This window comes from Anser anser (genome assembly GCF_964211835.1).
Source record: "Anser anser genome assembly, chromosome: 11".
Lineage (NCBI taxonomy): Eukaryota > Metazoa > Chordata > Aves > Anseriformes > Anatidae > Anser > Anser anser.
The window spans coordinates 15,784,184-15,811,121 of record NC_139732.1 but is presented as its reverse complement, the minus strand read 5'-3'; the positions used below and the strand labels follow the sequence as shown (position 1 = coordinate 15,811,121).

The 26,938-nt window shown below is 34.2% G+C and overlaps 1 protein-coding gene across 2 annotated transcripts in view; it reads left to right on the top strand.

Moving 5' to 3' along the window:
- The window catches only part of LOC310879844 (uncharacterized protein), a 796,982-nt gene that overhangs the window by 625,443 nt on the left and 144,601 nt on the right, over positions 1 to 26,938 (top strand). Inside the window, exons 17-21 of one of the 2 annotated variants that reach the window (XM_083794781.1) lie at positions 1,221 to 1,394; positions 3,558 to 3,673; positions 4,237 to 4,299; positions 23,767 to 23,962; positions 26,228 to 26,352. The gene's annotated coding sequence lies outside the window, so the exon portion shown is untranslated. Of the gene's footprint in view, positions 1 to 1,220; positions 1,395 to 3,557; positions 3,674 to 4,236; positions 4,300 to 9,782; positions 11,086 to 23,766; positions 23,963 to 26,227; positions 26,353 to 26,938 lie in introns of those variants that run through there. The other variant, XR_014571147.1, reaches the window with a different exon arrangement.

Below are 26,938 nucleotides of genomic sequence, written 5' to 3'. Positions count from 1 at the left end.
TTATAGCACATTTTAATGTGACTTTTCAATTATTAATCTCTTTTGCAGTGCTCAGCCCTTTCTGCAAATGAAAGGAAGTTAGCTCAAAACAGTGTGATAAATACTCTCACTTAAATAATTTTTATTTTCTGATTTTTTCTATAACTGTTTTGTGAGAAATGCAACCAATTATTATCCGTTAGACAGCAGATTGGCCAGATTAATTCTTCAGATAAAGAATTTCTGAAAATTCTCTAGAAGAAAGGAAAAGAAAGTCTTACAGCAAGGAGTGTGTCCATTTTCTTTCTTTCCAGCAAACTCACTGAATAAAAAGTTGATGAAGAAACAAGCATTTTCTGATTAAAAATGTAGATATGAGGCCACTAGTATATGACATTTTCCACCACAGATTGATGCTATTTATCAAAAGTAAAGCAGGAACTAGTGATTGCAAGTGTCAAAAAGCATGTTTTCTGTTTTTATTTTCTGGCATTCAAGATCAAGGATTATAACAGTTATTTTCTTAGCAGCTTACAGAATTTATGTATTGTAACAATTATAGTGTTAAGAAGCACATCTCTAAATAGCAAAATGCATTTTTTTCTAGTTCATGTATTTAATCTTTGGAAGGGTTTGCCAAAGCTGAAGTTGTTGCAGAACTTCATTTTCATATAAAGAATAGTTATGGTAGTGCATTGAGCCCCTTTGTTTATCTGTAACAGCATAACACAGTATAAAAACACAGGTACAAATAGTAAAAAGTAAATGTTACACATTGTGATTCTTTAAAAGCTACCACTGAGTAATGTAAGAAAACTAGAAATTGTTGTGATTTAAAAAAAAAAAAAAAAAAAAAAGTGTTTTTAAAATACTTTAGACAAAGAAGTGTCTCACAAAAAAAAAAATTTTACATTACAGCCTGTTCAAAAAAAAATTTTTAGTTTAGTCTTGCAGTGTTTTCTTCTAATTCTCACAGCATAGTAGACTGCACCATTCTAGCCTTGTTTTGTATAATTGTGCAGAAAGATTATTTAAGCATTAGGAACTTTAATTATGCAGAAGCTTTACTGAGGGATTTTAAATAAAAGATTTGTGCATATCATATTACAATGTGCAAAGTAAATATATTTCTTACGGTTGTATAAAAAAATACTGAGGATGGGAGAATTTAATCAATATGACAATTTGATCAATCGTAACTACACAGTGACCTGTTTTTTTTTTTTTTTTTTTCTCCTCAGATACATTGGAACAAGAATTTTTAAAACACTTTAGCTCCATATAGGTTTTCAGTCCCTTACAGAGGCTGTCATCTATGTTGTACTGCCTAAGGAGTCCTGAATACAATAGGAATGATGTGGCAGATCAGTGACCACATCTGTTTCAGTCTGATTCTCCATGGCTTACACCCCAAGGTAATGTGCCAGCTGTTCTGTTCAGACGGGTGAGACATGTTTGTCAGCAGTTTAAAAAAAAAAAAGTTTTGAAGAAAAGAGCAAAAAGACAAAAAAATCTCTTGAATCTCACCTCAAATCCCTTGAATCTCACCTCTTCTGGAAAAGTTTCATAAAGTCTGAACCTCTTATACATCCCATAGGAGTTTTCAGAAAGCCACCCCTCTTAGGGTTCTAGCTATGGCAAGGATTACAATGTTATGTATCACAGATGTTATAAGTGGGATCACAAATCTGACAAAACTGTACTGCTTATTTTAGTTTTTGGGATCACCATAAAAATGTGGTTGTAACTGGAAGCAGTCTAGAATCAGATCATCCAAGGCACCAGAGACAAAGAGAGTGTCAACTGTAAACACCTCATAGTTCACATAGCATTCCTGTTAAGCTCCTCTCCTTTTAAATTTATACATAGGGAATATCATGCATGTGCTTTAATCCTAATTCAGCAAAGTATTTTTAAATGTTTCTGCACATCTACTTGTGGTTTTGTTATACTGAAGTATTATGTGTGAAATCCTGTCTCGATGACTTTGGAGAAAAAAAAATCATTGATTTTAATTAGTCTGGGAGTTTAACCATACCTACTAAATGGTGTGAGTTTAAACATACAACCCTACTTTTTGCATATGCCCATTTGAAACTTACTTCTATGTATGTCAAGAATGATTCATTCATAGCTGAGTAATATTATGAATAACTTTAATGAGTTTGTAAGCAACACTCAGTTTAAAATTTTAACCTGTATATTCTAAAAATAAAAATATAATATATGACATGTGAAGGAGATGTATTATAATCAAACATTTGTTTATACATTGCAATTTAATAAGCACTGACACAATTTGCCATAATGACTTCCAGAGGGTAGTGCTGTGCCACAAATCCATTAATTCTGCAGGAGGAGCAAAGGAGGCACATTGATTTCTTTGTATGCCATGATTATAGCCTAGGAAACTATTTTTGACTAAACTATTCATTAAGTTGTTTCATTTTCATCATTCACAAAGAACAGCCCTGGTACTATAGTGTGTTCTTGCTTCTTACAAAACAGTGGGAAAAAAATGCACAGCATTCCCATTTAAGTTAAGGGTGATAGACTCACAAAATAAACACACTTCCAGCTTTCCTTCCTCATATTCTCTTTGTTTTAAAACTGTATTTTACTGACTGCAAAAGTTAAAGGGAAAAAAAAATAAAAAAAATACATGAGGACAGATGATTAGCAGGAAAAACAGTGAATTAAATCAAAAAGTACTTCAATCATAGCTCTGGCCTAAATTGGAATGAAACACCCTAATTACAAGGAAACACTCTTTTTGCTAAGTGTAGGTTAGTACTGAGTCTTATTTGCAAGCAGAGCTACTCAGAGAAAAATATAAAATGCTGAAATAATAGTAATTTCAGGAGAAAAAGTCTGCTTCTAGTTAGGATCTTGGCTATTTACATAAATTCTGTCCAAGGGAGGATTAGGAGTAGTCATCCTGTGTTTCTGATTTCTTTTTTTTTTATTTAGTTTTCCAGTTACTGGGATAACTTGACAAAGAAACCACATGCGTAACACGAGAGTGACTTTTTGTCAAATAATTTATTTTAATATGGGCAAAGATGAGCAGCATTCCTTAACAAACAGCATTTTGACTTTTGTGTGCTGCTGTTACAGAGCACAGTTACTGCAGAAAATTATGGGCTCTGTTAGTCGATTTTCAAAATGACTGTTTTTATTACCTTCATGGATTATAATTTATGGATTAAGCTAATTACACATAAAGACTTGAATCTCAAGTATCTAATCATTATATTTCAACAACACTAAATATTATAGTTGAAAGCTGAATACCTTTCCTTGAAAACTCTGTTATTAAGCTATAAGTATGATCATTTCAGCATTTTAGGATTTTTTTTTCTTTTTTTTACTGTATCATAAGAACAATAGAATCAGTCATGGGCCCTAAATGTGTAAAGGTATATCTATTTTGGGGTAATACTTCACTGCAGTTTGTAGAAGCCTGTAGGCACAGCATTGCCGAGGTTTGCTACCTCTAGCCTAGGTAGTTAGATTGCTTCTTAGTGATTTGTACATCACAGGGAACTATTTCCAGGACCATTTTTTTTCTTTTCCAGGAAAATGCTAGTATTGGAAAATTCCTTGTCATCTGCTGACACTGAAATATACAAGAGCTGGTGGTTGTTTCCTCAGTCCTCATGACCTGGAAAGAGGTCAAGCTTGCTCTGGACATGTAAGGAATTACCTAGTCTTTCTTCTGGGATTGCAAATCACTGGTCAACCTTTCCATAGCTACTGCAGTTCCATATGCCATTAAGCAGTTCATCTCTCACTTCTTTGGAAGTACTTCTTTTTCTTAAGTAATAGAACTTACTATAAAAGAGGTGAATTAGTATGATGCAAATTTAGAAGAAAAAAAAAAAAAGATGCTTCTGGAATAAATTTGGCACAGTTAAGTTTTTTTTAAATCATAAACCTGGTTAACAAAAGAAAAACTATCCCATTGTGCCATATTTCCAAAGCATTTTAAAGTGAATCACATCAAAATATAGTCATTACAAAGTGATATCACAACAGAACCTTAAGGGAAAAGGTTTCTCTCTATAATGTAATTAAATAGCTATCCATTTGCCACTGCAAAATGTATCCAAATTTCATTTCTGTGGTTTTTGCTTTGTTTATAAAAGTGACTTTCTATTCTTTCCCTCCAAAGAATATAACATTTAGTTTTAAAATCATCTGCCCAACGTATACTAATCTTACAGTAGTATCATTTTTCTTTTGTTGCTTTCTCAGGATCTGCTATTTGATGGTTTGCTGCAGATTAGAACAGAACAACCATATGCCAAACAAATCCAGGTAGGACACTGCATTTAATACAATTTGTTTAAGAAAATAAAGTAGATTTAGATCTTTTTTAAAGAGATCAGAGTCTTAGATAGAGGACTCTTCCCCACTGACATACTATGCAAGTGCTTCAACTTCAAGCAGGCTCAGAAGCATTAGCACGTTGGACTCCTGTCATCTTCAACAATTTCACCTCAGGAAACAGCAAGAGGAATCAGTGGCAGGTTTGGGTTATGCTGCTGCTTTTTTTTCTTCTTTTTTCTTCCTTCCTCAATAATTGATCTACCTCACCTCAGAATTACAGTCTAACAGCCTTTTTGCTACTGCAGGATTAAAGGCCAATGACGTCTTTCATATTTTCATCTCTCTTTCTGAATGAGCATGTTTTAGGTGGTGAGAGTTTGTTGTACTGAAGATCTTATGTGTATTAGAAGGCTTTTAGGAGGTTTTGTGGCTTGCAGTGTGTTTTCAGAAGAGAAACAGAGGTCTGGACCACTTTGTTATAACAAATGCATGTTGCATGATTCCCTCTGTGGAATGTCTCTGCCTGCAGTGTCATTTCTTACATAGACAAACGTAGGAAGTGTTCCTTTAAAATCACTGTTTAAACTTTTGTCCACATACATGAATGTTCCTGTGCATGCACATACACATTTTGACTGCTTTAACAAATGGAAGCAGAGGTATAATTGCCCTTGCTCAGTTTGGCTGTCCTCCAAAATGATGCAGAAAGTCACTTCTCCAAATTGTCCTTAACTGAACTATAAAAATATGTCCTGGAACTGGCTGTATAGGACCCATATGTATGTTTGGCATATATTATTATTTTTCTGCACAGGGAGTATATTTCTGCATGTTTGTGGGAGGTATGCACAGGAAGCCATATGAAGAGTTATATTTCTATGTGTGGGATTACGTTTTTAAGGGAAACAGCATGTATGACCAGAATTTGTCTCCACACTTTTGTAAATGACATAATATTAATATATACTCTAGACATTAGAGACATATGATCTCAGACCATCTCTGAAAGAGGACATGGGAGAATTACTGATTAGAGAAGCTTGTTTATCTGGGTAGGGATCAAAGGGGCAAAACGTAATCCATAGCACTCACCATTTTTTAATTATAAACTCCAATTAAGTGATGCAGAATAATCTTCAGCATTCCATCTGGCAGCTACAAGGAGAGAGCTAGAATAGCAGTTAACAACATTAATCAAGGCTTGAAGTAGACAGGTTCAAGTACTGCAGGCTTTGTTTAAAAAAAAAATAGTAGGGGACAGGCTTAGCCTTTGAATAACGTTCCAAAAACACTGCATACAGCACAAGAGCCTGCAACATTAACCCTTTACTCTTTCTTTAACCTTTTGAGAGCTGACATTTTCAGATGGCCAGCATACTGTCATTCACTACTATTTGCTCCTGTCGTCCATGGGGTTAATACTGAAGCTTGGGAAAGACAGAATTATCACATGTTGTTGAAACACCCACCTCATGCCAAACACTAAGGGCCACTTAAGAAAAAATCCATGAATGTTATCCACATGTTAAAATGGTTTCAAAAAAAAACCAAAGCAACCTTATTTCTTTTCAATTATTTTAACAACTGATACTGAAGATCATCAACCTATTTTTACATGTGATATGCTGTATTGGAGACTATACAATATGTATCATTTTACTTTGTTTCTGCTCAAAAGAGAAATAGAAAAATATTTATATTGTCAATGAGAAAACTGTTAACACACTATATATATGGTATGTTCACATATAGCAGCACATACATTTATATGTGTACGTAGTCAATAGGCATATTGACTACAAGCATAATAATTGGCATAATTAGCATTTCATGCAGAGGAAAATCCTTGACATCACTGTACAAGAAGGACTGTATGCTGTTGTCCTGGTCTGTGGTCAGTCTTTACCAGTACAAAAGAAACCCCACTACCATTCCAACCTAGCAACACAGAATAGTCATAATAATAGGATAAGTTTACTGAAAGCATTTTTCTAAAGCTTACAAGTAGAGCTAGAAAAGGCATTTGTTAGCAACTTTCTTGAAAACTGTAGCATAAATGTATCAGAAATTTTCTATGAATTTGAGTCAATTTTAAGAAATTGTCCCAGTAAAAAGCTCTCCAAAAATCTAATATGGATTTTTTTAATTAGCTTCAAGTTTCAAACAGATTGAATAATAATAATAATAATAATAATAATAATAATAATAATCAGATGCCTTGACTACTTAGTTCAGTTTAAATATCCTATATTGTTTGGTTCTTTTTCTTTCCAGCTTACCATAGAGCTGATGAGAAAAAAAAAAATAAAAAATGTTTGCACAATTATTTTTAGATAGATTTTAGTTTATACTTCAAGTCATCAAGGGAGTTTTTTCAACAGAATCCTTGATGTCAAGAAAGGATGAAGGCACAAATTGTTGAAGAAAACAGTCAAAAAATATACTACATTACTTTTATATCTATCTTTACATACCACTGTTGGTATGTAGCATTGGCTTGAATCCTCAGAAATAGAGTTAATGATTTCTGTAAGGACACATGTATTTCCAAGAAATGTTGAGAAGAAAATCAAATATGTAATAGATATTTGGGTGGATAAACTTTATTTTTACTACAGACTTAATAAGATGTAAAAATTTTGATTTATACCACATTAAACCTTTCAAAAGTTTATCCATTTGGAAGCTATGCTAAATGTACTTCATACAAATTTATATCGGAATTTAGTACAAGAGATTCCCCAGATAGAGTGGAAAACAGTACCACGTCCCTTACTTGGGAGGGACTATTTTTTTAATTTTTTTGTGACTCCTGCTCTTCTGTAGATGTTTTGGTAAAATCAGATAACTTTCATCTGAATGCCTTATGGATTGAAAGCTTTTTGGCCTAGGCCAAACAGCAAGCTTGATCTGAGATTTTTTGAAGTATCTCAAGATTGTCAAAACATCAGCTTTTAGAGGGATACTTAAAAGTGCCAAATGCCTGCCTAGTAAGCATCTGAATTAAACGGTTATGAATTAAGGCATTGAAAAAAAAAAATTGAGAAAATTACTTTTTCTGCATTGCTTCCCAGTGTTTGCCTAACCTCTTTGCAGAGTTTTCAACTATGTGTATGACCTTTGCTTTACTGAATATAGTTTCAACATACATGAGTAAAACACAGCCCAAGAGTTGCACAGATTTTTATCAAAATGCAGTCTGTCTCATCTCTGAAAGTGATGGTCTGACTACACAAAGGTATGCAAATAACTTAAAATTAATTCCCAGAGATCAGTAGTAAAGATCTGTTTCATTATTCTGTTATACTCTGCTGAGAAGTTAGGATTGAATAGTAGATATTCAATAGTTTTTGCTGTAATGGACAATAACAGGTATTTAAAAATCACAGTAAAATATCTAAACTATTTTGGATACGTTATACAGACTATTTCTGTGTTGTGTGCTGGCACATTGTTTAAGACTGGTAAAAGGTATTTTCAGAAGATACAGAATTGTAAAAAATAAGCTTGAGGTTATTGTCTTATTTGGGCTTCTGAAATAGGAGAATAATTGGATTCATTTAAGCACTGTTAATGCAATGATATAAATGATATACGTTATATAAATGTTATATATATGTGTGTGTGTATATATATGTTATATAAATGATATATGTTAATGCAATGATATAAATTTAATGCTATGTAGTACATGTTTCTGCAGTTACTAAAAAATAAATAAAAAAAATAATCTAGCCATAACTGATTCTCTACTACTACAAAAGGGAGTAAAGGAAAAAGATCATTTGGACTTACTGAAATCAATGCAGCATATCTGTTGATACTGAAGATTAGGGTCAATAGAGCATTACCTCAAACATCTGGATTTTTGAGAATTTCATGGACTAAAAATAAATAATATTAAGCCCCTGAGGAAATTCCCAGGCAATTAAGGGATAACTTGATGCCAGAAAAGTATGAAAGTTCAGCTGAGGGTGAAATGTTTCTCTTCAGTTCTCTTCTTTCTTCTGACTTTTGGCAGGTGAAATCTTTCCTTATTTAAAAATTGAAATAGACAGAAAAAACAGCTCCAGTATTATTGTATTAGGTTAAATGTATATTATATTCCCAAGCTACGTATAGGCTTTTGAGTCATTATGATTTTATGAATTTTGAGTCATTCTTATGACACGGTATAAAGTTAGGCTTTAATTCTAATGAAATGCAATCAATGCATTATTCAAAATTATCAGAATGAAATTATGTTTACCGATAGGTTTTCCTTCATTGTTCCTGGTTTCTGTTGACCACAGCTAGGCCATGGCAGTAAATCATGTCAATACTGAGAAAAAATATTTGGAGCCTTAGCAGGGTTCATATTATTTACTCATCTGAGTTGGAAAAAAAAAATGAAGACACACATTCTGAGGGAACAGTACAAGCCAGATCCAAATTTTAATTTTAAAATGTTCCATCTCAGACAGTAAAGATTTTTGTCCAAGGAACATAACCAGAATAATTTTCAGCACTTTGGGGGAAATTAGGTTTTATTACAGATACATAGATACTCCGAAAGCTAGTTTTGTTAGACTGCTATGCCCATTCAGAGGTCACCCTTCTGGTGGTGGGGCCATCCACAGGCTGAATCAGCTACAGCTGTACAGGTTCCTGCTTTAACACTTTAATTTCAATTGCCATTGCTGACAAACCAATCTTCTCTTTGAAGTAAACTTAAGTGCAAGTAACCGCTTTCCAAAGATAAAACAGACTGTCAAGCTGAAGTGCAGTTTATCTGTGGAAGCACACTTCACTGGTCGTGCAGTACTGGTAGATTTCAGCCCTCCTGGATGACTGCTGTCACCTTCACTAGCACTCAGTTCAATTCCAAAATAAATAAGTGGGGAAGAAAAACAGTTCCAACAGTTGTTTTTGGAACTGAATCAAAAGAAAAATATGAACTGTGATAGGAAAAAAATATATATACCCTAAGAAAAACAGCACAGTATCTGAGAAATATATAAATAAATAAGAGTTTCTATACAGTTTGTTTTAAACATTTTTCTACCACCAAATTCTCTAAAAATCAGCAGCAATTCACTAATTGTTTTTACTTTCACTTTCTTAATCGCCTGGATACACAGGCCAAATCTTTTTATGAGATAGCCATTCAGCTGTAACTGTTCCTCATTAAACAGTATGGTCACCTGCTTGGGATTACATGCATAAGGCAACAATGTGATTTAACTGAAGGAAGTCAGCTGCCCTGTTTTAGCAACAGAATTCTTAATTTGATGCTTACATGGGGTTTTTCATTAAATTCATTAATCTTCAATAATGTCTCTGCAAAAGAGACAGATAATCCTTAATAAAAAGGTCTTTTCTTAGGATCAGTTAGTTTAAAGGTATTGAGCTTGCATTAAAAGAAATTATGTTTTGAATTACTGTTATCTCCTGATTTGATTTCCTTTTTTTTTTTTTTTTTTGTTTCCTAGGTTAAACTTCACCTTTGCATGCTCTTTACTCCAAATATACACAAGATATTAGTTTAACTTCTTGATACACAGACTTAATCTCTTCATATTGCTGGAATATTCACTTTACTGAGCAGGAGTGAAATAAGAAGGTTCGAATGTGTCCTTTTGACACCAATGCAAAAGCATGCATAGGATGGTGCATCTAAATAGAAGAATTTTAATACATTTCACATAATTATATTTCTATCCTATATCTTTTCAATTTATTCTTCTGGACTAGCAGGTTGATATTCTAATTGTTAGTATCACATTCATACACGTTACTACATGAAAGCTAAATGCCCAGCATAGTATCAAAAACACATGTGGATGAGAACATAGAAAAGGTTTCTGTTGACCCAGTTGGGGTAGTTCTGTACAGGATCAAGATGGAAACACAGAAAGTCATTTAAATAACTAGACTGATATCAGTTGTATTTTCTCCTTGCAATATATAAGTACTAATGTTGCAATTGCATGATGAAATGAAGACCAAAGCAATCAATTCCTGTCAGTAAAATCTAGCTTAATGATTATCATGGGAAATCCAATAAAATTGCTGTAGATACTTACAATTGAATATGAGGTTTACAAAATTACTAAAATTATTGGATATGATCCTGTTTTCAACTGTAAGGAATAATACCTTAAGGATTTCAGTAAGACAGAATTTACTCATTCTGGAACCAGGCATATCTTTTGATTAGTTGTCATTCTATCTAAACTGGAGTTAAATAAAATTTAAGATGAAAAATACATAAAGAAACATGGGGGCATGACTCTATGAAGTTGCTGTAGCTCTTATTGAGTGTAAATACAGTAATTTGCTCTTTTTGTATTGAACCCATATGAGTTTTTGGCTGAATAAACAAATATTGATTCAGCAGTTGCAAAGGAATTTAAGCCCCAGATCTCAGTCATAATTTCACTTTTATTTTATATCCATGGACCTATTTCTGATAGATAGTGGAAAAGTCAATTCTTTGATTTAATGTGGTTAGAGTGAAGCTTGGGAGAGAGTAATTTGTCTCCAATTTGTCTGCTAAGCAAAGTTTCATGAAAGAAATGCTAGTTTGTTGAGTCTATTTTCTTCAAAGTACAAACATGATGAAGTACAAACAAAAATGACAAACCTTTACCAAATCATTGCAGATTTCCAAAACAACTCTATTAAGCTACAACTATTTAAAAATTACATATATATATATATTTATATATATATGCCTATCTCTGCATGTAAGGGTATGTCTCCTTGTTTTAATGACTCACTCTCATTAAGTTCACTCTCGGCAGGCTCTCTAACTCTTCCTGTCAGTGTCTCATCGCTATCATGCTGAAGATATGTCTGTATTTTTTAAGTTTATTCCTTCTAGACTGGATGAAAACTAAGATCTAAGAGAAATTAAGATGCAACTTCCTTAACATTTGCTTGTTTAAAGTATTTAATATTAGTTTAAATTAATTGTTTTTGTTTTGCTTTACTTTGTGGGGTGTTTTGTTTGTTTGTTTGTTTTCCACAAAATGAACATCTGGGAGATGGCAGGGTAGCAGCTAAGCAGCTTTTAAGAAGCAGAGTCCTCAGCCAAGAGGCAATGTTGATGATGAGAGCTCTTATTCCATTTTATTTGCAAAGCCAAGCAGGCGAGTTCTGACAGACTAGAAGTGATCACATAGTCAAGTAACAGTTATTTGAGAGATGACAATTAGCAGGTAAATACTAGACTGTTTTTCAGCAAATCCTAATCTTCTTCTGCCATGGTGCTGGTGTATGCATGAATGACTTCACTGACTACAGCACCGTACTAAGCAGTCCAAGCAAGTTTAGCTTGCTAATATGTGAAATATTTCGCATTGAGATTAAATGAAAAAGAAATTATCAGTATTCTCAATACAGATAGATGGGAAATATTAGAGGATTAAAAATATGTTCAGTTACTATCCAAAAGATTTTTTTAATTGTATGTTTTTAGGAAATCATCTTACTTGTAAGTGAAACCGAGAAACTACTAAGCTGCCAGTAAAACAGACTCCATAGAAAGACAGTCATTTAGTACTACACCAAGAATTAACTCAGTTCTGTCACCTTAATTTCATAGGCAATGCATGTTTCTATTTATTATTGTATTTCTCATCTCCCTACTAAATTTCAGTGTAACCTTTAATGTTCACATTGTAACTCTGTTATAGGAATCTATACAGAATTAAATAAAATTCTTACCTTGCCTGCTTAGGAGATGGAGCATTTCTTAGCAAACAGCTAGTCCATAGCTAAGTTTTGTCCTTAAAATCCTATCATCTTAAAATTACTCTTTAAATGTAAACAAAGACTTGCAAGGCAGAAATGCCTTACACTTCTGTATTTACATGAAACTGAATAATATAGTACAGCCTACTAAAAAGCCAATGTATTCCTTACATATAAATGTTTCAACTATGGAGCAATAAAAACTCCATTTAAAATTAGAAATAAATGAAGTTTTAAATTTCAAATATATAGAATGCTTTGCCAACTCCTGAAAGAAATTTAGTAGAAATTCTTATGGAGATGGAAAGAAAGAAAATTAAATATAAATTGATACTAGGTAGCTATTTGAGGGAATGAAAAAGCTGACAAACCTTGTGCTTCTTGGTATATAATTACATAAAATGCTTCAGTCTAAGACTAAGGGCAGTGTTAAGAAGATTCATCCTAAATGTTCAAATTTCAACAGTTACAAAAATTTAAATTCATGGTTTTGGCTATAAATGATAAAGACTTGATACAAGGATAGCAGCTGTCTGAATTTGGCAGTAAATGTTCTTCCATTTTCAACATGAATACTGTCTAATATTAGATAATGCTCCAGCACTCAACCCTAATTTCCACACAGTATTAAATATAGATTTATGTGTAGACTGAGAAAGGATGGATTTCGTCTACCTGAAAATGAAGCCAGCATAATCACTGTAACTCACTGTGGAGCCTGATCTGTATCCTAGGTCACTCCATCCACGTTGCTCAGGCTCAGACTTGCCTGTATGAGAAACCCACCTTTCTGAACAAGCTGCACAAGGTAAATCACAGCTTGGATGTTTTCTATCATTCTGGTTTGTTTGTGGTTAAAATTAATAATCTGACTTTGCACTGTCAAATGTACCTTAGACACGCTGTGGATGTATAGGTCATACTGAGGTTATAAAGAGGTGAGAAATTCTGCCAATTTTGGCAGAGTAAGAAGTTAAAAGTTTGTCAAAGACCAGGTATAGGCCAAAATCACATGTGCTTTTTGTATGATTCAGTAATAATTCAAACTTTTTATTCTTCTGAGAAAAGTAGTTACGTGTACATGTAAAGCATAAATGACTATGAAGCAATAGGGGGTGCGTTATTTTTTCCAATAGAAGAAAAGGTCTTGCAGGAAAATACTTAATATACACCAGTCAATAAAAATATATAACTAATTTCTTTATTGAAGAACATCACGGCAATGATCACAGTAATTTATTTTCCTGTACCCTAATTACTTTTTTAATTAAATGTTCCTATGTGATGATTAGGGTTGATCAAAAGGAACTCTTCCAATTTCAACTTTTTGGAATGAGAAGACCACCTGTAGGTTTTTTGCTGTTTCATAAGAACAGAAGAACATGATGAAAGTTTAATTTTTTAGCATTAATATACCAAAGGCTATGGGCAGCCTCTCCCATGTACTTCATAATGATTTAGTGAAGTACTCCAAAACAGAAAAACAGTTTCTGATTCTGTGTTCATGTGTATTAAATGTGTATCTGAAAGTGGAGGAAAATGGAATATGTCATTCCTAAACTTCAGGTTGAGTACCTGGCACTAAAACTCATGTGGATCAACATTTCTCTTATCTTTAAGCAGGTATTTGCCAATTCTTGCAATCAAATAAAAAGTTGATGATTATTTTTTAATATCATCTCATGCTCTTATCCTGTAATGACTGTTATAATGTATTATCTGAACGAGCCAGTGAAGAGAATGGAAGTGTATGAAACAGAAAAATGGAGAGCGATCAGAGAGAAACTAAAGAGTTCTCTGGGACTCAATGACAGTAATTTACAAGAAGCAATTACTTACATCTGCAAAACAGGGTCACCATGAGTAGTGCTTGTACACAACAGAACATAATTTGACAGTTCCGACACAAGTTCAAATGTAATAGTGGCTTTAATATTTTTTTAACTATGAAAGAAAAACACTTGTATATGGCTGCTATTTTGTCCTACAATGTTCTCATAGGTGGTGTGAGAAAACTGTTCAAGATATAAAACATGAATGATACTATTTATAAATGGTGTTTTCCACTGTCTGAGAAAGCTGGTGAAATGAAGACATGCATGCCCACCTCATTAAGAAACATCTGGAGAAAAGGCATAATACTTCAGTTGCCACTTGTCAGTAAAGGCAGATGCACTCCCTGTTTCACAATCTCCTGCTCCTTTCTGCCCATGAGACCCAGACCATATGCTAAGTAACAATCTCCATTTCAAATAAATAGCCAGGGAAGGAAAATATCTATCAAAATGTCCTGAAACAGCTGCCCGCACAAAGGTTACGTTTCCAATGATTACATTATGCTCACAGACATAGAGATAAAAACACATGGTGTCAGAATACATTGAAATCACTTTGTACATATGTACCATACACCATGCAGAAAACACTTTGCAAACATGTCTCTGGAAGTGTATAAGACACCGTCATAAAAACTTATTTGAAAGATGTGCTTGATGCAAAACTTCTGACCACCAGCATCTGGTCCAACTGTCAGCCATATCCCTTTATACTTTAAACAGCCTGTGGGTTTGCTTACTTTTTAAGTGGATGCATGGCATGAATGGAAGCTCCGTTCATTTGGTTCTTCCAATGCTTTCCACGTTTCATGAGCTCATTTGCTTAACCCTTTCCTTAATCCTAAAGTATCTCAGCTGGTCTTCAGAGAACTAAATTTAAAAAGTTAGGCATCTACTGGACTGCATTCAAAATATTTTGATTAAGGTTAAAAGGTTCAGTTTATTATAGCAGTAAATAACATGTAAATAGTTTTAAAATATTAATTTCTTGTATCACAATTGGAGCAGCAGTAAGTGTATATTATTTCGCAAGAGAGAAAAGAAAATATTTATATTTATCTGTAAGGTGCCATAAAATCTTTGAATCTCAGAGATTTTAAAAGTCTGTAGGACTCAGTGAGTGGGAATACTAAATCTGATAGTTTTGCTTTACTTTACATGAAATAAACCTACAAAAGGAAAAGTTATCAAATAGTGATAAGTAAACAACACATTCAGCTAGTTCTAAAAATAGAAGTTTGCACTGTTGATTCAGAATATCTCATTTCCTTCAACATTATGATATCATTGAGTCCAGCTATAAAGGAAATTTTGCGTAGCATGACGTTGTTCTAAAATAAGCCACTTTGAGCTGGATGCATGGACAAAAATTAGACACATCCCAGCATTTGCTCATTGTATTGAGCACATCTTTATTCAGTGTTCACATCAGGTATTTAAGGGGTGCCTGGGAGGAATTCTGAATGTGCTGGTGACTTAAAACTATCTTCAGAAACTGTGATTCAGTAACACTAGGTAGTTTGTTTCATCCACCTTTCCTCCTCTGTTTTACCCCCCTTCTGTTTTGAGCCCCAAAAGTTACTAGTATGTAGGGGAGTAGGGAGGAACGCTGGGCCACTGTCTGGTCCATGGGCAGGTGTGTAGAAAGGAGGATGTTTCTGGAATCAGGAATCAATCAATCCTCAGTTTTTCATTTAATTTGAAGTAGGGTTACTATTGGGTCCATATATTGGCAGCTGTGGCAAGAAAGGTGTCCAGCTAAGCACCCCTTTGAGAAGGGCTGTCCTGTGGCTGAATAGCTGCTGCTTTAGGTCCAGTAAAGTATATGAAATCTAATTATACACAGATTAGCAGCATCACTCATGGTTAATATTAAGCTTGTTCTTAAGTGAATTACTAAATTACAGTCTTTACTCTGAAAAGCAGAAGTCATTAATGAAAGTTGCATAGATGTCTACTGCAAACAACAGCATTTTGTTACTCATTCGCTATAGCTGACTTTGACTTTTCATTATGAAGCCTCTATATTTTCAGGAAATGAATAAAGAAGTGAAAAAATTGAAAGCTACCTTTAGGTACCTTTTTATTACTTGCCTCACGTATAAATAGAATCTAATTAAGAGATTGTTAAATCGCAGGTTTCTAGGTATACCCAGCTCTATAAATGATAACAATTAGTTTACAAATAGGATCTAGGGACTTAGTTACAAGAAAGATTAGCAAATACAAGTAGCATGATAAATTATTTGGTGCTAGAAGTATTTTAACTAGCCCAAAGTACAACAGAAGAATTTCACAGCCAGTTTAGAAAACTAGTGTGAGAGAGAACACTGTTCAATAAACAACATATGGTAGAACATCTAAACTTTTTGCTTTCAGCTGTAGCATACGTATAAAAACTAGACCTCTTCTTAGTTAAGAAATATCTACGTTTATTTTTTTTTCAGCTAAAATCAAATAGTAACCATAAGGATTTTTATATTCCAACCGTAAGAGGCAAATATAGTCATTTTTTAATGACCTGGACTTATTCCTTATATAATTTATTTGAACTCTACTTGATCTCCTACAAAGGTAGTATTAATAATTAACACTATCTGTGTTATCATAGCATCTGGACTCCAGGTCATGAATCAGAGTCCCATTTGTGCCAGATATGGGATATGCATCCCATATTACAAATATCCCCACTTGCAATTATGCAAGTGCTCTCATACTTGAAAATGTAGATGGGAAAAATAAGATGAAGTTGTAAGATATAGCTTTTTTTCAACAATGATCTATTTCCTTTCCTCAGAAGAACCAGAAATAATAAGCCAACGTAAGGGATGTCTGAAGTTCTCCTTCAGAAGTTAGCTTTCTTCATATAGAAGTAAAAATTATTTGTTAATAAGTGCGTTCTCATGCTGGAGTTTTGCACTACATGAGGAGGTGCATGTATGACTTTGCTGGCCAGCTGATGCCATCTGCTGGGGCCTGTTTAAAGAACTGAAGTGACTCATATTGTTTACATGGGAGTTGCTCAGTGTTAAATGATCTTAAAGCTAGTTCTAATTAAGACTTTTTTTTCTTTTCCTTTTTTTTTTTTTTTGGTCTGATTCTCAATTTCTAGGGCAATGAGGTCATGTATAGCAAGACAGTAGTCTTAAGCATGGCTCTGGGTTGGTTGGCTTTGTTTTTTGGTGTTGCACTGTTCATTTAGTCAATATTCAGGTTCCTGAAAATTGCAGACAATATCAGCAGGATCCAAAGTCTGTGAATACAAGTTTGGGATACTGAACTTACTCAAAAACCTTGACTTAAAAATGCATTAACCCAAACTTTCAGTTTTAAATGTGTGACTTCTATTTGTTGCAATCCACAAAGTGCTTCATGCATATCAGTATATTAATTTGCTCAACATGTATACCAGGTATAACAGAAGAAAGGGGAAACTGGCCACATGATTTGCTGAATTTGCTCCTGAGTGTCAAGTAAAAACTTTAGTAAAGTTAAAAGCTTTGAACTTTGTTTAAAAGTGTTGAACTATCAGAAGGAAGCACCTGCAGTCTAGTGGTTTGGAAGAGAAGGATCTTCATTTTCACGAAAGTTAGAGAAAATGAGGTTCCACAAGTAACCTATGCGGAAAGGAAATACAACCTACTTGGAAACCTCACTGTCCTGCAGCTCCCCTGGGTCAGTAGATACCAGATGAAAATGAGGAGCACAGAGTGAGTTAGAGGAATGAGTATGAAAGTGATCAGAGATTCTCATAAGGGCTACAGCAGAGATCCCTTCTGCTGGATGGGTGTGGTGATTCTTTTTTCTCCTTTCAGTTGCTTTCTTTCCTAAACTAATTTGACCAATACTCTGACATAAAGGCTTCTTAGAAAAACAGAAAATAAGGAAGTGAGGAAGGATGCAAATTTTTCTCAACAAAGTTTAGCATTTTCTAAAACAACAGGTGTGGTGTTGCTTTGGATGAAGAATGACAGAATTGCATAGACTGGAGGGGGGGAAAAAAGGAAAAAAGTTTTATATTTGCCAGCATTGCTAGTGTTTCATGGTGACAACTTTTGTTAATCATACCACTTAATAATTTAGAACTTTTCTGTATTATTTGTACAGATAGAGGAGAGAGAATAGTTGTAAAAATTTATTTTAAATGTATTCATTCATTTATTTAATGAGGGTCTTCATGTACCAATGAGACATGGAATTACTACAGATGGAGCTAATGTAACATAGAGGTCCAAGAGACAACACTGCTAATAGTCTACAGTGTGAACTGAAATATTTCAAATGCTGGCTGGTGGGCCTAAGGGCTCATACCAGTATAGGAGCCACATTGCATATTCAGGACAGATGGAGAGAATAACAGTCTACTTAAAAGAGTTAGCCTGTTTTTGCTGTTGTTTAAACAAGGATCTGATCCTTTAAAAAATTCTACACACATGATTTCTTTCAGATATTTGCCTTAAATAAGCCCCGACTAAATCTGATGAGGCAATTGGAAACCCATGATCCCTAGCCCAACCCTGTCCTCTTTGATAGCCTGCACTGATTAAAATTACTTAGATTAGTGCAATTTGATGAAACACTACCAGGGCAAAATTCCTATAATGACTGCAACAAGAGACTCTTGCATATGCTATATGGAAACCCTATTATTATTATTAGATCCATGAAGCACATCAAGTTAATGATAAATCTGGATTGTCCTGAATTCTACATGATGCAATAGCAATGTACTTTAAATGCCTTTAAGAGAAACAAGGAACAATCACTGTGCAGTTACTAATTCTTCTTTTCAGACATATTATGATTTTGGTCCTAAATTTTCTGACCACCAATTAATTTCTAGTATCTATTACTGTTTGCCTTATTCACGGATTGCGATGAAATGACAAAGGCCTCCTGTATTATTACAGAAATATCATTTGTAAAATTGTATTTGTCACACTCAAACTCAGTTACCGAAGCTTATTTTAAAGTATATGTTCTTAATGTATGAAGTTTGCTGGTGACATTGCCTTTTAAATTTCATTGAAAAAAAATATATATATATCTGGCTGCCTTGAACTGAAAGAAGCAAGTAACAAGTAGTAGTATTTGTTGTCTACCAAAATTAGTATAGCTCTGATTGCTCTAATTCTTTAGCCAGGTCAGAGAAAACAATAGGATTGTGCACATGTTCTTTCAGGTATTTAATTAAAAGGTCTGTTTGGCTGTGCTATGTCAGTATTTTAGTAATATTTGTAATAATATTTCATTCTTATTCTTTAGTCTTACATCTCTACAAATTTGTCATGCTACTGTGTATGACATTTTGTTACTAGGGCACATGGGTATTCCAACCATGGAGTTTGGGAAAACACATTCCTTTCATTAACTGAAAAGAAGTAGGGTACAGACTTGAAAATGTTTCCATAAAATTTATTTTCCCTGTCTCTATCTCAATCCAGCAAGTCACCAAGGCATGTGAGAATCTGAGTATTTGTTTTAGTCCTTTCCCATTGTGACTGCATGAGACACATTTCTTCAGTCTGTACTTATTCTAATTTGTCAGTAATTTTTAATTTTCATTGCTCCATAGGAATATAAAAGTTTCAAGTGTTTTCTGATAAAAGAGAAGATTGCAGGACATCATTAATTGCATATTATCGTATTTTCTCTGAGATACATAGTAAAATGTTGATAAAGCAAGAAGATTCAGTTTTAATGCTGATACGGTATGTGATTTGGTTTTGCAGAAAATTACAGTTAGTTAACTACAAATTTCAAGAGAAAAATCAGATTTCTTCTGCTTCCAAGTAAAAGATGGCTGGTGGCATCAGAATGTAAGCACAGAGCAGCCACCAAGAATTTCATATACTAGCAAAGCAAGACAGTTTCCAGTTGTGTCTCGGTACCTTGGTTCTTTAGGCAGCAGGAGAAGAGTTACTGCTGTGCAGCAATAAAAGAAGCAGCAGCTTTGCTTCTAGTCAATAGTTAAAGTTAATAATAAAAAAAAAAAAGATAAAAAGGAAGTTATGTTTGGATTTATAATAAAATCCTGGTGTAGGAAGGATATAATAGATTTCAACATAAGGCTACCAAACGGGTAAGAAAGAACTTACTGCTTAGGCTTATAATCAAATGACAGCTATCTTAATTGGCAATATACCAAGCTGCACAAGATGTGCAACTTCAAAGTCTGAGGAATGAGGAAAAATAAATAGTCAAGAGGAAATCATAAATTGTATGATGTGAGTAAAACAGATCCAGAATTTCCATTAATTAGAGATAGGTTTAATCGCTTCAAGATGTTTGACTGGCCAATTTCCACATAGCAACTCATTTCTTACCTATTCACTGTACTTATGATCTTGTTATTAATGGTTTAACATAGTTTTAATATATCATAACAATTTTTTAAATAACTATCTTTTTTTTTTTAATGAAAAGCTGACTTATTTCTTTATCCCTGTAGGTAAACTGAAGTGTTGTTTATCACAACCAAATAATCAAACCACTCTAAGATGAAATGACCTCCTCTGAACTATGTGGTTAAGAGGAATTGCTGAAATGTGGCATGTATTAAGTCCTTACTCCATTTAACTCCTCTGTTTCTTCCTGTGGCTATGTAGTTGTTTTTATTTCATGCAGTAATACTAGGGACTCAAATAGGAGACAGAGACCTACTGTGATAAATGCTTTGCAAATACAAAGCTTGAAATGGCATGGTTCCTGCCATCAGGACCAGATGTCCTGGTTCTCAGAGAGACCAAAGACATAGGAAGGAGTAATATTGGTCCCATAATGATGTTGTACCAAGGATGGTGAGGTAGGGCTGGATTCAGACTTAGGCATGGTCCAAAGCAAAAGTCATTCTCCACCCTATGAGTACCCACAGAATATAGCCAGCATCATTTCTCCTTGCATTTTCTCCTTGTGCTTCTGCAAGTTATTTCCAGCCTACACACTTGTAGACCCTTGCTCTGCTTAAATTGTCAGTAGAACTAAGCCTCTGGTTATTCTACACTTTTCCCACCTACTTTGCTCTTTAGAGCAGGAGTAAATGTTTAGATAGGCCAACTCACACTTGCACAGGCCTCAGTTTGTGCATAGGCTTTTAGTTTACTACTGCACTGAAACAGTTTGCCTGCTGTCTGGTTTATTCAGTGTTCAGAGAAGAAGGTTAGACACTTTCAGGGAGTTATTTACCTATAGGTATTACAGGAGGTCCAATCTCATTTCATGACGTAAATCCGAACCAATATCCGAATATATTACATGAAATTTGCATAGGTATGTAACTGGGTGTGTTTGTTCCACAGTATCATTGTGTTTTATCCCTATTCTTAACTACATTAATTTCCAAAATGATACATAGTCGTTCTGACCTTGATGTAACCTCTAATTGTTCTGCAAAAACTAAACTGTTAAAACTAAACCAAAGAAAGTCCTGCACTGTTACAACCATAAAGCAGCTGAAGCAGAATAACTACATATAGCCCTTGGTCAAGCTTAGCTACAGCACACCATACCAGCCCGGAACAGATCATATTGTCCTCCCATTCATCTTGATCTCTTGGGGTTATACTGCATAGATTTCTAAATGTACAGGAAACAACCTGAGGCTTAAAGGAAAGAAGAAAGCATAAGTAAGCACCAAGGTGATGGATTTCAAGCAGAACAACTGTTTAGCATAGCTGGTTAGTGAACTTGGCTGATCTTATTTGATAAAAGGTTACAGGTTAATAAGATGAAAACAAGCCATTCCAGGATATACCTTAAACTGCCTCATTTTTAATTTAAAGATTCACATGGTAAAATAAGCACTTAAAAGAGTAATATAATTTTGAATAAGTACGATGCTAAAGGGCATGTTTCTGCATGACTTCCTTTAATAACTACAGTCTACAGCCTAATTCAGCCTTTCAGATTATTGCAGTGTGAGCACTTTCATTTTTTTATAGTCATACAGTGTGTGTTATTATATTCTTACTGTAGTAAAAACATTATTTTTTTGTTGACTTTTTAAATGGTGACCACGTAATTAGAAACAGATGCTAATGTAAGAGGAAGAACATTTTAATTAATACACTTGAGTTGGAAAATATCAGATACCTGAAGAACTGAAGCAGTTTTAAAACAAAGGGTACTTTGTTGTCCGTTGTTTAGAATACAGATCACTTTACTGTAATATAACTAATCAAAAGTTAATGAGGCCATTGGAAGGCTTGTGTAATTTAGTTTGTACATAAGATGTCTAACACTGAAAAGAAGAAACAAGTTAAATAAGCTTCAGTTAATGATGTTATTTTTTTACCTGAAAATAGTATTGTTTACCTTATTTACCCCTCATTAAAAAGTTTATTGTACCCCATATATATTTTTGGGACATGCTTATTTGTTATTGTATGCTATTATATGCTAAATTAGTATTTCAGTAAGATTCCCTTAGAAAAGTAAAGTGAATATTTTTAGGAATCCTCAGATGTCCATGTGGACTTCACCCAGGAGCATGTACCGTTGGTATGTTTGCAAGAGTAGCCATCTGGGAATCTCTGTTCTTGAGATATTCTTGAGATTCTTGACCATGAGCTGTAGTCAGCATCTGGAATAAAGTTATGAAGGCTTGGTGATCCAGTGGAGTGGGATTCATGTGGCATGAACCTCGCTCTTGCATCCCAAATTAATTTAACTTTAAATAATTTATTTCTTTTCTAGAAGAAAAAAAAAAAAGACTGTTTTGAATTGTTTTCACCTTCTATGAACTTTCATAAAGCTCATATTTTTCTCTGACATTTTTTTAATATTTCTTTTCCACTCTGAACTTATAGAAAAAAAAAATATTTTGGTTTAATGTCAGCATTGTATTTACTTCATAAATTCTTCCATTAGGCACACTTTTGAAGTGATAACTGAATATTAGTAAAAAGTCTAAAAGTGCAGGACATTTTTATGAAAACCTGGACTTAAATGTAAATAAAGCAACATGTGAAACACTTGTCCAGTACCAGAGAGCATTTGCTGACATGGGCAAACCTCTGTTTAATTTTAGTTGAAATAATGTGGTGTGATTGACAACCTTTGATTAAAAGCAGCAACACTAGAATTGAATGTCTATCATCTTCTAGCACCACAGGTCAACCCTCAAGGGTAATGTAATATCTGCTGCAAAAATTGGAGAAATCCATTACATATGACCACTTTCAGTGTATATTTGAGGCAAAATTTCTAGTTACAGTTTTTGCAATTGTCAGCATTTCCCATACATTGTGATCAACTCCCCTGTTTTACAGTGTCACGCTGGGGGAGCCTGAGTTCACATGGGTCAGTTTTTGAGTGTAGGGATAATAGGCAAGATTCAGATACTTTTGCTTTATCCCAAGATGTAATCTCTAAAAAGTATTACACTGCTCTGCATAAAGATATGAAAGAGCACAAACCTCATTGTCTGCAATTTTTCCCACATATGTGTGAAAAGGGAGAAATCATGTCTCTCTCCATGGTGGACTACATTTATGGATTAGATGCACTAGCTCCACACTCACTCCCCTAACCTGAAGAAGGCTGGAGACGAATGAAGGGCCTAGTACAGGATTTCTGTTTGGGAATGAGCGGGCCTAGACATAGCTACATGTTTTGGAATATTTACCACTCTCTTGCTTTGCTCCCTAAAGACAACTTAAGGAAAAATTATGCAACTCATAGTTCTCTGCCCAAAAACTGCAGAGTGGGTTTTGCACACAGAGCTGGATTTTGGCCCAAAATTAGACATTTCGTGACATATAGCATGACTCCCATTTTCTGTTTGGGGGCTTTGAGCATATTCAAACTCTTTCAGTGTTAGCAGTTCTTGGAAAAGCCAGAAATAAAAACACCTGCAGTAAATTGCTGTTTATTCTCCTTTCAGATGTCACACCAGACAAGTTGCAGCTCTTGTGACCTCAATACAAAGTGATGGGAAACCTCAGTGTTGCTTCTAAACAAAAATGTCATTCTTGACTAAGACGTGCAAAATGAGGACATGAAGCTATGGTGTGTTTCGTAGTTACCAATATCACATCACTTACAGGTCGAAGTCTATAGCATCATCAGCATAAGAAAAGGTAAATTATTATGCATTGCATATTTTGCAATAATATGTATTCCTGTTACTATATACTTGTCACTGTTACTACATTATTATTATATGCTTCTCTACAAGTAAATTAAGACACCTCCCTGGAGAGACAATATTCTCTGCTGGCTTGACCATAGCCAGGAGAGTCCTATTCCCTCCTGCTCTATGAGCTGATAGATAACATATTTGCACTGTGTCATGTCACTGTTCCTACTCACTAGTAGGAAAAGACAAGTAACAACCTTGGTCTGGAGAGAGGCATCTGAACTGTCCTTATGACACTCCAAATAAATTTCATATTCTGATTTTTCATAAGTATGTCTGAGTTTTGTTTGGTTTGTTGGTTGGGTAAGAGAAGTTAAAAAATGAGAACTATTAGTTATATATATCTGGAGCAGGGATAAGCATTTTGCAACAGTTTTAGCCCTTGCAGTGGTGTTCTTGTAGAGAAGAACTTTGACTTTTGGAATTAAATAGATATTTTACAAGAAAATATCAAGCATAAAGCTGCAGAGTAACTAATATTACTTCTAATATATTTAAATTTCTGTCTAGCATATTCTGAGTTTATATCTAGATGATGTGTGAAGTCAAATAACATGGCATAAAGTATATTAAAGTCACTGTAATGATGCCTGGGACACTTTTTTTTTTGTTTTCTATACACTTTTAAATAATACCCAAGCCACAAAAGGCTATGGCATAAATTGCCTAGGAAATGCATGATTTTTTTTTATTAATGTGCTTTTGTTATTTGTACAGCTATTCAAGCTATTTTAATAGCATTTGAAATTTATAGCATGCATTTAAAATGCAACTTTTTTGCATTTTTCTGTGGATAGCAGGCTGTACAAAATTACTTCTAATATATTTGTAGAGATTGCACTGATTATCTCTGTAAATGATTAGGAATAAAAGAAGTATGAATTGTATGTTTGTGGGAAAAAGTAAATGTTTTATATAAGAGGAACAGGCAAAGCAGAAAAAAAGATAAGTGTATAATTATGGTTTTGTTAAGAGGCCATTTCAAAAGGATATAGTAGGTCATAAATGAAATTAATTTATCCAAAGATTCTTTTGGGAAGAATTAAAGAAGAGAAGGGAAGGGGGGAAAAGTGTCATTCACATTTTCTATCAAGGTGAGAAAGAGCCATTTCCCAACAAATTCCAAACAGTTTGAGATCTGAGAAAAAGAAAGTGCGTTTTGATCTTTGGAATCAAACAGATACATCTCAGCAAAATAGCAGGTAAGTCTGTAACTGCAGAACAGTTATTTTATCTGTTTATTTCCTGTCTCAGGTTCACTGAGGTAGAAATTCACATTGTTATGTGGACTCAGAGTAAGATGGGGAAGTAATATTTCAACTCTGTTTAGCATTAGTGAGCCCAAACTGAAGTAATTTGTCCCATCTGAGGCACAGCACTTCAAGAAGAACACATACTTTTAGGCCATTTGAAGAAAGCCCCTAAGACAGCTTCAAAAGATATCAGAGTGTACCTTTTGAATAAAAAATAAATGAATTAATATTGCTTAGCCTCGGGGAAAGAAGACCAAAACCAGGATAGTTTTAGTTTTATTATTCAAAAACTGTTATTGTAAAAGAGAGGGTATATGTTACTCCATTATGTCCATCATGGAGAGGATAAGAATAATGGTATTAACAAGCTAGGCTTAGGTTATACATAATGCGAAAAAATACTCTAATGGCTGGGTAGGATATCACTGGAATAGAATGCCTCAGGACGTTACAGAGTCTCCAAATTTAGGAATAGTTAAGAGCAGGGTTGACAAATAGCTACTGGGAATGGCATAATTGTGGTTTATTTGGGGGGTTAGAAGAGGATTAGTGTATGTCTTGAGGTCCTTTCCAGACTCTTTTTTTTTTTTTAATGCTATGAATTCTGATTTTGGTCCCAGCACTACATGTCTCTCTTGACTGCAGAACTCAAAATGCATTTTAGAGAAAGGAGGGGTGAAATGGGAACCTAGCTTTAGTTATTTTATTTAAGTTATATCCACCAATATTACAGGTCACATTTTCAAGTTTGCTGTCTGAGTTGACACCGGGTGAGCTTCCATTTTTTGTAATGACAATTGACTGAATTATTATTATTATCATAGAAGAGGAATTCAGCTATTCTGTGGTCCAGTTGCAATGTACTCTGTAACCTCTTAGGCTGTTTAGGTGCAGGTCTATACTAACAAATAACCAGAGAGCGCTCTTTAAATATTATGATCTTCTATTTACAGGTTAGTCAGGCCTTTCATGAACATATTATCATTTTCATATTTCACAAATTCTCAAGAGATTTGGGAAAGGCTCACACAGAATGAGGCAATTCGCTCACTGAGACTGAAATACCACTGCAGCTGAGGTAATGTGACAATTCCTTGTTTGGGCAAAAAGTATCTACTTGTTCATGATGTAATGAAAAAAATAACATATTCTGTCATTCAAAACCCTAAACACAATCCAGCTGAGAATTCTGACAAATTGGGAATGCTCCTATGACATCATTTGTTTTTTTACAAATATCTGCAATGTAACTGTATCACACCTAGTCCCAGGCAGAACGGAATCACATTTTATTAATGTATATTTAAAAATGCCTTCTTATAGTACAGAAGTGTTCTAATACCATTCGTCATGGACTGAAGAAGCAGCTCCTTATTTTTTCACTATGGTGTATGGAAAACTATGGTATGCAGTTTCTGAAAGAGGAAGCATCATACTGAATTTTAGAACTCCTTGCATCCTTCTGCTGTTAGTATTTACATTGCCTGAAAATGAAGGCTTTAGTGACAATATAATGATTTGGCAAACTATCTCAGCATACCTGAATTAAAATGTTGTAAGAACAGCTCTTGGCAACTCTGTTGAACTATCATAAAGAATTAAACGGCAACAGATATTTTGGTACAATTCTTTATGTAGCAGGTGTTTGCATTTGAAAAATGACT